Below are 13,558 nucleotides of genomic sequence, written 5' to 3'. Positions count from 1 at the left end.
ATGCGCGAGATTTCGCGCTGCATTCACCGGCCCCTCTCTCGAACCAGGAAGCAGGGCATCCATTAACACACAGCGGCTTCAGGGGAACTCGGACAAAGATGGCGGCGCTCAGGACACATTTTATAAAGTAATATTTTATAATTGCCAATCAATTATTACACTGTAAAAAACAGGATTAGTTGATGTATGAAGGGGGGTGGTGACAGTTTGGGAGGTATTGATAAAAAAAAAAAATTCTGAACACCAGGAAACAATGTAAAAAATGCTGACTTATAACAGGATGACACTCTTGACTAGGCTAGACTTCTCGAAAACAGGCTTTGAACCAGTAACCAATGGGAAGGCCAGAACTGAGACCCTGTAGGAGTAGTCTTGGAGAAAGAGCTACCACTGGCCCCCAAAGGTAGAACAGCACACGGTCACTAGATTCTTGAGTTTGGATCAGTACTCACAATTTCGTATGGTAGCTGCACACCTCCCAGCTCCCATCAGGCACTCTTTAGTGGGTCCTCCAGACCCAAATCCTTAGTAGTAAATGGAAATAGGCCCCCCCAGTTCTGCTATAGCTGGGACTTCGATGACCACCAGCAGACTTCAGCAGAACTGTCGCAAAGGGGCAGCAGCTTCTCCAGCAGGACTAGACTCAGGTTGCTCCTGACCCCAAACTATATATGTTCTCCTTCACCCACCTATTGGGCACACCTCCCTAGGAATTGGCTGAAGCACACTAAATATTCGGACTACCTGTTTTACTTTCCCAGTCCTCTATGTTCTAGAAGTCTCCAGAACGCCCAGGGAAACAATCAAACTTGCAGCCTGTGAAATCTAGAACAGCTCAAAGAAATCTATAGATGCTCCAATTACTATAGAGAAGCCAGTAACTAAATATACCTAGCATCTCATACTAGGGGGATGATACACATATATTATATATCACCTATATTTTTATTTTAAAGGTTGGGTTACCATTTTGCTCTGCAAGAATAAAAGATGGGTCAGATGCCTTCAAGATACAGTGATGGTAGGTCTTACAAAAAATATACACATATATTAAGGCATCTATATTCTAAAGTTTCTATATTTAATTGTTATGTTTAGCCTGTGTTGGCCATTTGTTAATGAGCCAGCAAATCTCCTGATTCGGCTATTCTTGCAAACTGTTTCTAAAGTTATGATTTGTTATGAACAAAAATGTTATACTTACCTGCTCTGTGTAATGGTTTTGCCCTGATCCTCTTCTTTCAGGTTCCTCTGCTGGCAATCCTGGCTCCTCCCCCCCACTGAGTGCCCCCAATAGCAAACCTTTTGCTATGGGGGCTCTCGAGCAGGCTTACTCCCAAGCCGTACTCCTGTAAATGGACACTGTCCCAAAATCGCATCTTACTAGTGTGACCCAGGCCTAAAGAAATAGTAAAGTGTCCTGCTGATGAGCCTATATTTTGAGATGTTAATATATTGTTCACCTTAAAGTCATTTTTAATGCAACATTCACATAATTTAAATGCTCAGTTTTCCATATTTTTGTTGTTGTATTACATGCAAAAAACAACGTGACCACTAAAGATTTGCTCTTGACTCAGACTTATTCGACCTCCATGCTATACACTAGACTGCCACTAGAGGCAGCAAAGACACAATTTCCTCTGATTCTGCCTTTCTCCTTATCAGCTGCTGAGAAGAGATCTCAGCCATGCAGGGAGTGTGTTGTTTTCACTGACCCAAATACTTGCATTGTGAGAAGGAGCAGTAAATGACTGGGTGACCATAAATTATACAATTTTCTTGTACAATTTTCCTTTAGATTTACCACAAGCCATATATTTTGAGGTCAAACCTAAACAACACTTAAAATTTGTATCCAATCAGGCAGGCCCTTGCGCTACAAAAAAATAAAGTTGAAGGTAAATCCAAAGGAAAATGTACAGAAATTGTATAATATATGGCCAGCTTAAGCCTCCAGTCACACCCGAGAGTTTTGTTGCGCTACAATGCTCAAGATCCAGAATCCTATTATTCACACCTGAGTGTTGTATCGCTTGTTGCCTGTTGATGAAGCTCCAAAAAATACAAAAATCTGGCATTTTTTGCCCTTTAGCCCTTTGTACTGTATATAGGAAAATGTTACCTCTTTGTCTTTGTAGCCCATAGACACAGGCCCAGTGCTTTTTTTTCAGCAGGAACGCGGTGGAACGCAGTTCCGGCACCTCCAGCACTGAATGAATGTAATGGCAAGGGGTGCTGGAGAGTCTATTGATGCTGGCTGTTGGGGGATCTATTGTTGCATGATGCAGGTCTAATATTGTTGCTGGGGGTAGGCTTATGTTGCTGTTGGGGGCTTATTGTTGCTTAAAGGGATCTACTGTTGAGGGAGGGGTGTATTGTTGCTGGCTGTTGGGGAATCTATTGTTGCTGGGGGGGGTATCTATTTTTGCTTGTCAGTCTATTGTTGCTGGTGGGGGAACTATTGTTCTTGGTTAGGCTTATGTTGTTGGGGGGTCAATTGTTGCTGGAAGAGGTCTACTCTTAAAGGAGGGGTGTACTGTTGCTCGCTGTTGGGGAATCTAGTATTGCTGGAGGGTATCTATTTTTGCGCGGCAGTCCATTGTTGCTGTGGAGGTCTGTTGTAGCTGGTGGATGAACTATTGTTATTTGGGCTTTTGTTGCTGGGGATGAATTGTTGCTGGAAGGGATCTCCTGTTGAGGGAGAGGGTATATTGTTGCTGGCTGCTGAAGAGTCTACTGATGCTGGCCTGATGCTGGGAAATCTGTTTTTGCTTCCAGGGTCTATTGTTGTTGAGGTCCATTGTTGCTGGGGGGGGTCTATTGTTGCTGGGGGAATCTGCTGTTCCTTGGAAGGGTCTATTGCTGCTGGGGATCTACTGTACTGCTCTTCTTGTTAAATTCCATTCAAATGACTTATCATCACAAAATGATACTTGGTTTGGAAGTCTCTAAAAGGGGCGATACTGGGAGGTGGGTAGGGGGTGAAACCAAGGGATGGTGTTTAGAGGTGGTTTGGGGGGCGGAGACAAGAAGTGGCTCAGAAGGGGGGAGTTCCTGCACCTATTCTGTCAGAAAAATAGCCCTGCACAGGCCTAATCTGCCTAATTGTAATCCTGGCCTTTGTTACAATGAGACAGAATATTACAATTCTCCACTAAATCCTACTTATGTTGGTGCTGCAACATTCATCTATCGAAGTGAAAGAAAAAACTTTAATTCTGTTCCTTTCTTTATCCAGACACCCAGGAAGAGTTCAATCAGCTGCTGTCTCAGTACGACTTCAATGAACTTAAACTAATCTACGAGTATTTTAAAAATGACCTGATCTACATTGTGGCGTCCACCACTGAATTCAAAGAGCTGCTGGAGTACATGGCCTCTCGGAATATCATTAATAAGGAGGTAACTAGAAAAATGTGCTGACTTTTACAACAATTAAATCTATAAGTGGTGGGTCAACAACAACTATCAGCAAAAAAAAAAAAAAAATATTTAAAGGAAAAAGTCAACTATGACAAATACATAAATCCCTGAGCGCCATGAGGTTTCTAAAGAGAGGACAGCAGAAGCTGCTTTCTTTCAGACTCTCTGTCTCTTTATTACAACTTACTTACCGAGCGGTCTGTCTAAAGGAGGACAAGAATAAGTTACACTTCATTGTGTATGGCCGGCCATAGAGGGAGTGATTCTCTTTCCTGTAACTACGGGTTAGTCAGTGTTGATGAGGGAAACCCTCCCGTGGATCCATTGTGTTCTCCTGGTGGTGGGGGGCAGAGGAAGCCATCCCCTCCGGCAGAACACAGTGATTTCTCGATTTCTGATTCATCAATCAACTTGGGTACATTTAGCCTGCCCATACATGGTTCAAACCGTCTAAAATACATTTTGAGCTAATGAACTTTTCTTAAGTCCTTACCATGATAAATGAAATACATACAAAACCAATATATAACTCTTTAAGAAAATGTTATATACTATGTATGTCTGACTTCACATCACATGTGTCAAACACAAGGTCCGCGGGCCAAATCCAACCCTCCAAGGCCATTCCATGTGGCCCTCCCACCTCTCCTGCAGCTATGGCACTCCTCGTGTCTACCCCCACCTTTTCATACCAATCAGCAGCAGAGAGGACACAACTCCTCCGCCAGATTCTGTGCTTCTCTGTGCAGCTGTAGAGAAGCTTGTCTCTGCCCCCCACCCTATCGCATCAGTCGGCAACCGAGAGGAGGACATAATTCCTTCTATAGAACCTGCAGCCCTCTGCAGCCGCACTGCAATCCCTTGTATTGGCACCCCCTGGTCACTGCATTCAGCAGACTCCGGCAGCTGACTCCAGCTCTCTTCTGGTCCTCCTTCAGACCCTGCACTTTCTGCTTCCCAGCTCTCCCCCAGCTTCTTCCCAGCAGCAGCATAAGGTAAGGGGGTGCATTGTGATGTAAGGAAGGTTGGGGGACTTCTAATGGTGGGGGGGCTCTTGACATCTCATGTAGGGGATGAGTGGACTGCTCTGGACATCTAGTCTTACAGATACAACAGGTCCAGTGAGGGCAACCATAATGTTGATGCGGCCCATGATGAAATTGAGTTTGACACCCGTACTCTACATGAATCTCCAATGAAGTGGAGGGTGGGGGGTGGAGGGAGGAGTCTATTTGGGATAATGAAACTAATTATATTCACAAATATTTTGCTTCTGTTGATTTTGTCTGAAATCAGTAACATTGTATTCTAGTTATATCTCCAAATGAGGAGCGACCTGGGACCCTTTATGTTCTCCGAGAAGCTGGTACAAGATATTCTGGATGCTGGAAAAGAGGCCATCTTGGGGTTCTTGGAAGCCATCTACAATCAACAGTTTTTTAATTCACCTGCCCATTTGTATGCACTGCGAGATGAATTGGATAAATTCGGTAACTAGAATGTGAAGTTCTGTATGTTTAATTATTTTATTCCTTGACCTACGTATATTATAAAAAAAAAGCTTTGGATAGAAGCAAAAATATTTTTTTTTAATAGCAATATAAAAGAGGCGAGGATGGCCTGGATATTATTCAGGACCTACCCGAATGCCCCTCCTCTCATGCTGATGTCTAATGTTAAAAGAAATACACAAAGCAAGCCCATAAAGACATAAATAAGGGGTGGAGGAACTTGACTGGCCTGCACAGAGTTTTGACCTCAACCCGATAGAACACCTTTGGGATGAATTATAGTGGAGACTATGAGCCAAGCCTTCTTGTCCAACACCAGTGCCTGACCTCACAAATGCGCTTCTGGAAGAATGCTCAAACATTCCCATAGACACACTCCTAAACCTTGTGGACAGCCTTCCCTGAAGAGTTGAAGCTGTTAGGGTGGGCCAACTCAACATTGAAACCTTTGGACTAAGACTGGGATTCCATTAAAGTTTATGTGCGTGTAAAGGCAGGTGTCCCAATACTTTTGGTAATATAGTGTAGATGGACATATAAAATTGAGGTGAAAAAGGAGATAACCATAATTCCAGTAACCGGCCATTAATTTCATATTATCCATCATTTTAATTGTCATCTTGACCTATAGTCCCTCATCCTATCCCGGTCAAGTTGACCAAGAACTTGGCTAAATAATCAACAAAGAATGTATTATGAAATATTGTGTAATCTTGTATAACCATGTTTTTGGACGTATGCCTGTCATAGGCTACAATGTAAAAATTGGCTATAAAAGGATGTATCAAAAAGGTATAAGACATCACATGCTAGAAGCGTGTGGTCCTTGCAAGAGATACTCTCAGTAAAGCTTACCCGAACAGATGCAAACTAATTGGCGTAAATGTCCTTCATTGAACGACTACTCATAACAGAGGTATACGCCAAAGCTGATACTCAAATATCCATGAAAGTTGACCACTCCAGTTTGTGCCCTTCTTCTTTCTTCTCTAAAGTGGCCCATGAGTGTTGCTGCTAGAAGGTATATGGTGGTATATAAAGCACTGGGATGAATAGTTCATTCTTTAACTTTTGTGCTGTTCTATTTATCACTAAATGTGTACTAACAGTGAACACTAGAAAGACTTTCCTGCGTTCTTCTTCCTCTATTTCTTGTTTATGTAAGTCGCTCATCAATGGCAAAGAAAAGAGACTCAGTTGTTAAAATACTGATTTTTTTATTGTCTCCTTCTGTGATTTCTATTTGTTTAGGGGACAGTCTGATGCAACAGATATTACTGGACCGGAATGGACAGCCTCTGACTCCAGAGCTGAAAGGTAAATTTTAACGGTTGTTCGATGATTGGAAAGCTAATGCATGCCGTAAGGCTAGTTTTGGTGCAAAACGTGAAAAAGACAGGACTCTATGCCAAGTCCCTGCCGACGGGTAAAGTAGGCATCCTGTGTAATGTAGTACATAGACACTTACTTCTGTCATTCATAACCTTCAAACAAAAAAAAAGAAGACATACTCCATCATAAAAGCCTAGTATGAAAATGTATTAGTACTTTCTAGTACAAAGGCTGTTCCATCTGCTCCTATGCCTTCTAACGTGTTTCACTCTCTCAAGGGCTTAACCATAGAGTAAAATAAGCTACTATGTCACAGTCAGGGGTTAGGCTCAGAAACCAGTAGCTGAAGCAATATAGAGGCTCCCACCGACTAGCTGGATAAGCGCAGAAGCAGATCACTCTGGCGGATGACGTGGGCTCACCCGAGGCTTGAGGTCTAAGCACTACCTGGTTTTTACTAGATCTGCTGATGGTTCCTCAATTTTACTTCTCATAGTTACATAGTTACATAGTAGTTGAGGTTGAATAAAGACAATAGTCCATACAGTTCAACCTGTGTAGGTGTGTGTGGCCGTAATCTCCTTGATCTCCATGATTCCAACCTGCTAATGCCTGTTACTGACCTTTGACTTGTTTACCGTCTACCTTTCTGCTTGATCCCCACCTGCTATATCTGCTATCGGAGCCCGGCCTTGAGATAGAGACGTTTTTTGCTGCATGTTACTACCAGGTCACAGCCTTCAGGATTGTCCCACCAGAAGGTGAGCAAGCCGGGATCCAGTAGCAGATATAGCAGGAAGGGATCAAGGAGAAGCATAGTCAGTACATAAGCCAAAGGTCGGTAACAACTGGTTACAGGTTGGGATCAAGCGAAGAACAACATTCTGGCAAACAGGAAGCGCAAAGACACGGCTTTAATAGGAAGTTCGTGGGAGGAGCAAAGGGTTCAAGGTTCAGGACAAACAAGACACAAGGCAAGGTTGCCTTAAGAGATCAGAGAGGAAGCTGGCCAGTATCTTAGGAGGCTCAGCAAGACAAGACCTTTCCAGACACAGCACAGATTGCAGCTTCAAACCCAGGTCTGACATACAGACCAGAGAAGCAGCTGGATCATACCAGGCTTTTATGATGGAGAGTGGTTTATTTTTCTTTGTTGGAAGGCTATGACTGTGGAGCAGGTAGAAAATCGCTTAAAGCCAGTGCCTATGGGCAAATGGAGCAGGGTGTAGAGTGCTTTGAGCAGAGTAATATAGTTTGTCTACTCCTGTCATTGTAGGCCATTTTCAGCATTATGTTTAGTTTACAGAGATAAAGGTAATGGCACTCCTACAGCACTGAGATCCATCATAGGCACAAGGTAGAAGACCTTTCAAAAGCCTCCCATCACATTCTTCTAAACAGCTTCATAATCACAGGCAAAAAAAAAAAAATTCTTTGCCAATTCGGAGCAGGCCAACAAGTTTACTTCAATACCACCACACGGCTTCTGTTAGTTCCATGTCCCTCTGGTTAGCTTTCAGAGTTAAAGCGGAGTTCCACAAAAAGTGGAAGTTCCGCTATAAATACTCCTGACCCCCTGACATGCCACATTTGGCATGCCATTTTTTAGAGGGCGAGGGGGTACTTGACAGGTACCCGCTCGCACTTCTGCTCGGGCCGCCTTGAGCAGAAGTTCTCCTCTCCCACCTCACTCCCTGCAATCTTCTAGGACACATCACAGGTTCAAGAATAAACACAAAAACAAGTGGAACTCCACTTTAAGGACTTTCTCCCTGCCTCCATGGAACAATTCTGAGCCTGGGAATTGGAAGCCCAAATACCCATTGTTGCATCATGGGAGGTAAAGGATAGGCAAATACTCCCCATACCTAGGCGTATTGGATATTTGTTTTTGATCTAAGCAGCCAATCAGAGTAGCAGACTAAGGACGTGGATTACTGGAAGTCTGATGAGACCAAGATAAACTTATTTGGTTCAGATGGTGTCAAGCGTGTTTGGCGGCAACCAGGTGAGAAGTACAAAGACAAGTGTGTCTTGCCTACAGTCAAGCATAGTGGTGGGAGTGTCATAGTCTGGGGCTGCATGGGTTCTGCCGGTACTGGGGAGCTACAGTTCATTATGGGAAGCATGAATGCCAACATGTACTGTGACATACTGAAGCAGAGCATGATCCCCTCCCTTCAGAGACTGGGCCACAGGGCATTATTCCAACATGATAACGACCCCAAACACACCTTCAAGATGACCACTGCCTTACTAAAGAAGCTGGGGGTAAAGGTGATGGACTGGCCAATCATGTCTCCAGACCTAAACCCTATTGAGCATCTGTGGGACATCCTCAAATGGAAGGTGGAGGAGCGCAAGGTCTCTAACATCCACCAGCTCTGTGATGTCGTGATGGAGGAGTGGAAGAGGACTCCAGTGGCAACCTGTGAAGTTCTGGTGAACTCCATGCCCAAGAGGGTTAAGGCAGTGCTGGAAAATTATGGTGGCCACATAAAATATTGACACTTTGGGACCAATTTGGACATGTTCACTTAGGGATGGACTCACTTTTGTTGCCAGTGGTTTAGACATTAATGGCTGTGTTTTGAGTTATTTTGAGGGGACAGCAAATTTACACTGTTATACAAGCTGTACACTCACTACTTTACATTGTAGCAAAGTGTTATTTCTTCAGTGTTGTCACATGAAAAGATAGAATAAAATATTTACAAAAATGTGAGGGGTGTACTCACTATTGTGAGATACTGTATGTATATATATACTGTATATATATATATATATATATATATATATATATATATATATTTGGGCACTTTTGAGTGTACATATTTTGATGCACTTGATAAGTATTATTTATGAACTTACTTTGAATATTAGGGTGGTCACCTTTTTGTGCAAAGCTGCTTTTTTTTCACTGTATTTTGCCTTTAAAGTTAAATCAATGGGTTTAGTTTTGCTTTAAGTATTTTTGGATGGACTGGTCCATTAAACATGAATGCTCAGATGACCTGAGCACTCCTCTTTAAAGTGGAAGCTAGACCTAAAGATACCTTTAGATCAGGCATGTCCAACCTGTGGCCCGGAACTGCAGGCAATGCGGCTCACTGCCCCCCCGACAATTTTTTTTTTTTTTCTGGGGAGGAAGGAAGTCGAGTCGGGGGCAAGGCCACAGAGGCAGCCTCGGAGGGGATCATCCACTAGTTGTGTTAAATTAGTGCTGGGGGGGGGACGTGACAGCGTGGGAAGGGTGCGGCGGTGTTTTATTACTTATATACCTTAACTATAGTATATATTTTATATGCGGCCCGAGAAAATTTCTCTACACTCAATGTGGCCCAGAGAAGCCAAAAGGTTGGACACCCATGCTTTAGATGGTTCTATTGTTGTGCACATCCAGCTCATCTCATGCAGTTTGTGGTCACCTTGGAGCCCATGATACCAAAAAAAAAAGGTTAGTCTTTCAAAAGTAAAAAAAATTCAGCATATGGATCGATTTTTGGGCACTCGAGTCCTCATGCAGTCGAAAGGATTGCATGAGGACTCGAGGGCATACAATGTGATTAGAGGAGAAGCGTTTTAACCTCAGGCAACGCAGGGGGTTCTTTACTGTTAGGGCTACAGGATTGTGGAAATCTCTACCACAAGAGGTGGTTTCTGCGGGAAGTATGGTGGCTTTCAAAAGACTCTTGGACGTAGATCTCAAGGATCAGAACATTCAGGGGTATGAGGGATGATTACAGCCACACACACCTACACAGGTTGAACTGGATGGACTATTGTCTTTAGATTCGGTTCACACTGCTCCGACTTGGACCGCGACTTGTCAGTCTGACAAGTCGCGGTCCGTCGCGCTCCCATTGTTCGGTACAGGAACCGTTCTAATAGGAGCGACACAAGTCGCTCCGACTTAGAAAAAGGGTCCTGTGCTACTTCGGGGAGACCTGGAGCGACTTGCATAGACATTCATTTTATGAAGTCCGTGCAAGTCGTGCCATAGTCGCGCTGCACGCGACTTCACAGGTCGCCCCCGAAGTCGGAGCGACGTAGTGTGAACCGGCACTAATTCAACCTCAACTACTATGTAACTATGTAACTATCTAATTCTCAACTCATTTTTTTTTGTTTATTATAATTTTATTGAAATTCTCTTTTTATTTTCTTTGCTTTGGCAGAAATATGGACTAGTTATCTAAACATAAAAGCTCCAATGTCCCAAGCATTCGTCTTTAAAATGGCAGCTGGACCTAAACACATCTTTAGATGATTCTATTCTTCATGTCTAGTTCATCTTGGGGTGAGCTTAGAACCCATGGCCACCTGACCAAAAAAAAAACTGGTTGGTCTATCAGGGGTAACATATGAATTGATATTTGAGCAACTAAATATTTTTGCTTTTTTTATTATGATTTTAATAATATTACTTTTTGCTTTCTTTGCTTTGACAGAAATACAGGAACATCACAAACAACATTTGCTAGAAACTGCTATACCAAAAGCTTCACAATCTACAGGACAGAATAAGGATTTTTATGTTTCTAATCGTTACATGGATTTGATTGCATCCCACGTCCGCCCCTTTAATAGATCCGCTACATACAAACTTATAGAGACAGCAGAAAAACATAAAGATTATGTACGGACTGCTGCAGGAAGTGTTCCTCCTAACAGACTATTCCGCTGGTGCCAAAGGCTAAAATGTGAACCACATGCAGTGATGGTGACTGGTGTGCCAGGAATAGGGAAGACAATGCTACTGGAGAAGCTGGTTTGTGATTGGGCAAGTGGAAAATTCTATCAGCAGTTTTCTTTCATCTTCTTCTTAAGGTTACGGGATCTCAACAAGCTAGAAAAGATTAGCTTGGAGTCAATGATCCTTCAGGAATATCCATATTTAGAGATTCAACTTGGGAACATTTTACAGAATCCAGAAAGGCTACTCTTTATCTTTGATGGCCTGGATGAAAGTGTTCATGAAATTGATTTTAGGTTCGGCCGGCTGCCCCATGATATAAAACAAGTAGAAAATGTTGGAGCAGTGGTGGTTGGTTTGGCAAAACAGTCTCTTCTTAAGGGCTGCCATTTGCTTATAACCACCCAACCAGACAGATTAGCGGGAAAGGATATTAACATTTTTAAGAGAGTACTGGAGGTCATTGGATTCTTACCAAAAGAAAGTCAGCTTTATATTGAAAGATTCTTCATGAACAAAGAAATATCAGATAAGGTTTTGGGTTTTCTGAGGGAGAACGGTGTTCTGTACACTTTCTGTTACAATCCATCATACTGCTGGATCATCTGCACAGTCCTATCAAAGTTCTTCAAAGGCCAACCAACCAATGATGACCAAATGATGCCATCACTGCCGAAAACTCTAACGCAGCTCTTTGCGGCTTTCATTGCTGATGTTCTGTCCAACCATAGTCCAGATAAATTCAGTGCTCAGAATTTGTTGACATCTATCGGGTGGATGGCAGAACATGGAGTTATGAACCACATTACCAAATTTGAAAAACAGACCTTGTCGCAGTTTAATGTGGACAGGACCTCAAAACTTTTATCAGGACTAATGAAAGAATACACACATTCCCCAAAGGCATCATTCTCCTTCCTACACCCCATCACCCAGGAATTTTTGGCTGCCTTGGTCCACTATATTGATTATTCTCCCGAGAAGTTACATAGCTCCCTTGAAAGAGCCAAGTCCTTCAAAGATAACTATGGTGAACTATTTCTCTCATTTCTCTGTGGCCTCTCTGATATCTCCACCAGGAACATTTTGGAGCCTTATCTGGGTGACTTGTCTTCTGATGCTGCCAAGGATGTCCTCAATTGGCTTCAACAAGAGGTTACAGAAGGTGAATCCTTGAAAAAAAGACGGCTCTTGAGTTTATGCTTTAAATTATTTGAGCTACAGAATAGGGAATTTTGTTCAGAATGCCTCGGATCCTTCAAACATTTTTACTTTTATCAAGTCAACCTGACCCCTCTGGACTGCTCTGTGGCGTCTTTTACACTTCAGTCCTTTGAAGAGATTGAAGTTCTGGGCTTAGGAGACTGTAAACTTCAGAGGGAGGATGTTGAGAGATTTGCACCTGTTCTACATAAAATACATGACATAAGGTACAATATAAATGCATGTCTTCCTATTTCTTGAAAATGGCAAAAGTTCTTGATGTTAAGGAAGGCAATAGTATTAACTTCCTTAAATCAGCGGGTGATGCAGTCCAGGAGCCAGCACCATATTGGGTGGCCCTTAGTCAGAGAGGCCTCTCTGCAGGCTTACATATGGACAGCTTTTGATTTTGGGCCTATGAAGAACCCAGTGCCCAGGGGAGGATTGGGCCAGGGGGCAGGGGGGCAATTGCCCCCTGGGCCACTCTGATGCCCCGTAAAAAGGCTGCACCACTTCTACCACAGACATGCCTAGAGGATTCCTGGTGAAGAGACGTTAAAAAGTCCCCACCGCTGACCTACTGATTGTGGGTTGAAGACAAGCACAGAGGGCAGGCCAGTTTAATGCCCCACTGGAGACTCTCCTCCGCCCGGCCAGCTCCAACCAAGCTATCCCAGCTCCACCCAACTGCCCCCTGCTGGCCAGGTTGGGAACCGGGGATTCAGCCGGTAAGTAGAGAGTATCTGGAGCAGAGCTTCAGCCTGGAATGGGGGTCAGGAGGAGGACAGGAAGAGGGAGAGTGGGAGGGGGCCAAGTCGCTGCATCATGGGCCTCTGGTTTGTACTTGTCCCCTGGGCTGAAAGTTACCAGTCTGCCCCTGCCAGTGCCCCTGGCACACTGCCTTCTGACATCTTCAGCCACCAAGAACCTCTAACACTGAACTCCCAACTCTTAACCTCCCTGCCTCCCAGCACCCCTGTCACTACACTCTAGACCCTGCACCTTTCTGAACCCCTGACTCTGAACTTTCCAGACTTCCAGCACCTCTGTCATTGCAACCAAACATACCAAGCACTGTACCTTTCTGAACCCCTGACTCTCTAACTCCCATGCTCCCAGCACCTCTCTCACTGAACTCCAATATACTGAACACTGCACCTTTCTGAACCCCTGACTCTGAACCCCCCAGTGTCCCAGTACCCCATCACTGCACACCAACTTAATAGGCATTACACCTTTCTGAACTGTTCCTGCTCCCCCCATGTCACTTTTGCGAGGATAGTCAGAGAGGAGAAGAGGCTGAGCTCTGAGTTTCTGGGCTCTCTGCCCAATTCCTTCTCCCTTCAGTGCAGCCTGTGGAGCCTAGGCAGTCCTCTGTGGGTGCTGTACA

At 43.8% G+C, this 13,558-nt stretch overlaps 1 pseudogene across 1 annotated transcript in view; it reads left to right on the top strand.

Annotated features, from left to right (window-relative positions):
• Positions 1 to 13,558, top strand: part of LOC309569705 (NACHT, LRR and PYD domains-containing protein 12-like) — a 29,083-nt pseudogene that overhangs the window by 3,396 nt on the left and 12,129 nt on the right. The window contains exons 2-6 of the transcript XR_014226132.1: positions 957 to 1,021; positions 3,242 to 3,405; positions 4,739 to 4,916; positions 6,189 to 6,254; positions 10,721 to 12,395. The product of XR_014226132.1 is annotated as an NACHT, LRR and PYD domains-containing protein 12-like (transcript). The remainder of the gene's footprint in view (positions 1 to 956; positions 1,022 to 3,241; positions 3,406 to 4,738; positions 4,917 to 6,188; positions 6,255 to 10,720; positions 12,396 to 13,558) is intronic.

The sequence above is a fragment of the Pelophylax lessonae genome, assembly GCF_965119305.1.
Source record: "Pelophylax lessonae genome assembly, chromosome: 13".
NCBI lineage: Eukaryota > Metazoa > Chordata > Amphibia > Anura > Ranidae > Pelophylax > Pelophylax lessonae.
Note: the sequence above shows the minus strand (reverse complement) of the source record. Positions and strands in the feature narration are given on the sequence as shown.